The following is a 3,035-nucleotide window of genomic DNA, read 5'->3' on the forward strand; positions in this document are numbered from 1 at the left end:
ATCTGCTCTGGACCTTTTGCATATCTTCTCCCACATCTGTAGAACAGGCTTTGTGAGCTCCCTTGATTACCCTTGCCTCACCTGACCACGTTGATGTGTCCATGCTGGCTAAAGCCTATTTATTTCCTTCCTAATGCAACTCTGCTTCCTTCTCCCACCATGCAGGGGAAGCCCACATAACCCTGAGGGAAGTCAGCTCCAGCTCCTCCACCAGAATCTGGAAGGAGGCCAGTAGCACAGGCAAGAGAGCCTGGCCAGAGACAACTGCCAGGTAGTCACTGTGCCCACCATAACCAAGGTGCTCATCCTGTAGTGATCAGCACAGACCCACAGTACTGTCATCATGAACTCTGCAGAGTATGTGCTGTGTGGCTGGAAGGGTCAGCTGTGGCCTGCAAGGGTGTTGTCCAGACCCAGGACATCAGCCCATAGTAAGAGGAGAGGGGCACCTTTCCTGGAGGTGCAAATCTTGCCTATGGGGGAGAAGACAAGAGTGAGGAGCACCAAAGCAAGGCCACTAACCAAGTCTGAAATTGTGAACCTTGCCTCCATGGCAGGGCAGGAGTCACAGGGCAATGGCTCACCAAAGCAGACCAGAGCATACAGAAGAGCCCTCAAGGTGGCTCTCGATATCCTGGGGGAGGGAGGCTGTTTGCAAGGTGGAAGGAAAGGTGGCCAAAGAACCAGCACAAGAACAGCTCCTCAAAAGGTTCCAAAAGAGCAGGCCAACTCCAAACGACGTCCTCGCTTTCGGCTGCGTGTGCGCCTGTGCTTCCAAAAGCAAAACCAGAAAGGCCAAGAGCTCTCCCAGAGGAGTCCTGGAAAGCAGGGACAACCCCTGGGTCCTGCGTTGCCAATGGGCTCCCAGAAAGTGCCCACAGTGAAAGGTGGAAAAGCCCAGGCACACACTGCTGTTGGGCCTCCACACTTTGAGATGAAACAGAATGTCCTAAGAGGCCTCAGAGTACGACTACGTCACCCAACGCCTGAAGGAAATTCTGGTGGTAATGCATGGAGGAAAAAGCTGAAGACCTCCAAGCCCACATCTTTGACTGCCCCGGCCTCCACACAGAGTGTCCAGGCTAAGAAAGAGCAGCAGGTTGCCTCTGGGTCACTGAGGTGCATCTGGTCCTCGCCCAAAGCCCTCAAGCAACAAGCACGTTTTGCTGACATACACACCCAGGCTACTGGAGTCCAAAGGAAGACTGCCATCCCTGAGAACAAGGAGGACCATGGCCCGGGCACCCTGAAACCAGCTGCAAACTGGGCATCGGCAGCTTGCATGCCTCCAGTCCAGAGGTTGCGAAGATCTTTCCGCATTGCTAGCAGGAAAAGGAAGATCCATGTGCCGAGTCCACATTGTAGGGTGCCAGAACAGGAACCTTGTGCTCACTCAAAGGTGACTAAGACCAGGTTCAAGAACCGGGGTTCCAATATTCAAGAAGCAGGCCAAGCTGCCAAGGTGGCTTCTGCCCAGCAACAGAATACCATTGAACGAGGAATGTTGGTCTGGTTCAAATTTCAAGACCTTCCTTTCTGGCCAGCAGTGGTAAAGAGTGTCAGCCAAAATGACAAGATGGCGAGGGTGCTGTTGATGGAAGCTAACATGCAGTTTGAGCACAAGGGTGTCTGTGTCCCTCTCCAGAAGTTGAAACATCTGGACTGTGGAGAAAAAATATCACTCATAAGAAGAGCCAGCAGAGTGTACAGCCAGGGCATCAGCTGGTGCCTCACAGTGATCGACCACTACAGAGAGGGCCTGGCCAGTGGCGCCTACCTGGGCTCCTTTATGGACTATTATACCGCCCAAGTCAGTTACCCGCTAAGGAGGGCCGTCCAGCAAGGAGACCTGCACATTGATTTCCCTAAGGTGAGCTATGTAGACCTGGAAGATTGGGAAGAGGAGACTGCCCCGGGTGGGAAAGGGCCCCTCAAGAAACTTCTGCCTGACCGTATGAGGGCTGCTTGGGACAGAGCCAACCAGAAGCTCGTGGACTTCATAGTGAAGAGAAAGGGGGCCGACCAGCACCTGCGGGAGATTGTGCAGGGCAGAAAACCGTCCAGGTGGGTGGACAATCTTTGGAAATCAAGGGGGGAAGTCGTCTGTATTGAGACCTACCTGGAGGATGATGACCAGTAGCATCTTGTGGCCAGGCATTTGCAAGAAATATGCAAGGAAGCAGATGAGGCTCTGCTCTCCCTGACTAGAGGAGATAAAGTGCGGTTTACCATGGAGGTTCTTCTTCCAGAAGCAATCATCTGCTCCATCGCTGCCCTGGATGAGCTCAGCTACAAAGAAGCAGAAGAGAAGTACCTGCATGGCCCACCAGTGCACTACCGTGAGAAAGAGCTCTTTGAAAAGAACCTCTTAAAGGCAGCCCGGAAGAGGTCAGCAGCCAGTACTTGGGCTGCCAGGGCCCCTCATGCACCCATTCCTTAGAAGGGTGCTCACTGCTATGAGCCATCACCCCTGCAACTCCCAAGAGAGGAGACCGGAAGCAACTCCAAAGAGGAACATCTGGGAGACTGTGGGGTGTACTTTGGGCACTGAGACAACAGCTCGCTGAGTGTTTCTTTCCCCACCTTGAAATAAATATTTTCTTTACTGCTTGACAGTGCAGATGTCTAGATGGGCTGTACAGACAGACAGATTCTGTTAGCTTCAGGCCAGGCCAGCCCTCTTTGGCCTGTGCCTAGGTGTGCCCATGTCCTGTGGTTGCACCTCCCTAGAACCTTTCCAGCGCTGCGTGGAGCATTGGCTAGCTAGACATAGCCTTGCCCTCTCTGCAGTTTCCCCACGTACCCAGCCAGCACATCATGTTCCTGACGACACCCTGTCTCTGACTTCCCCACAATTCCTGTCCTTGTTTCTCTAGGGTGCTATGGATGGGGCCACCTTAGCTTCCACTAATTTCTCCATTGCTCCCTTCTTCACTCACTCACAATGAAGAAAAGGAACAGACATGTGTACTGAGGCAGTTGGTTTAAGTCAGAGAAAGGAAGTGAATGTGATCCTGGAGATATTCTGATTTTGA

General features: G+C 52.8%; 1 pseudogene; it reads left to right on the forward strand.

Moving 5' to 3' along the window:
- The first annotated feature begins 343 nt into the window (after positions 1-343).
- Positions 344-2,440, forward strand: LOC132649901 (PWWP domain-containing DNA repair factor 4-like; annotated as a pseudogene).
- Positions 2,441-3,035: the final 595 nt, after the last annotated feature.

The sequence above is a fragment of the Meriones unguiculatus genome, chromosome X (assembly GCF_030254825.1).
Source record: "Meriones unguiculatus strain TT.TT164.6M chromosome X, Bangor_MerUng_6.1, whole genome shotgun sequence".
Classification (NCBI taxonomy): Eukaryota; Metazoa; Chordata; class Mammalia; order Rodentia; family Muridae; genus Meriones; species Meriones unguiculatus.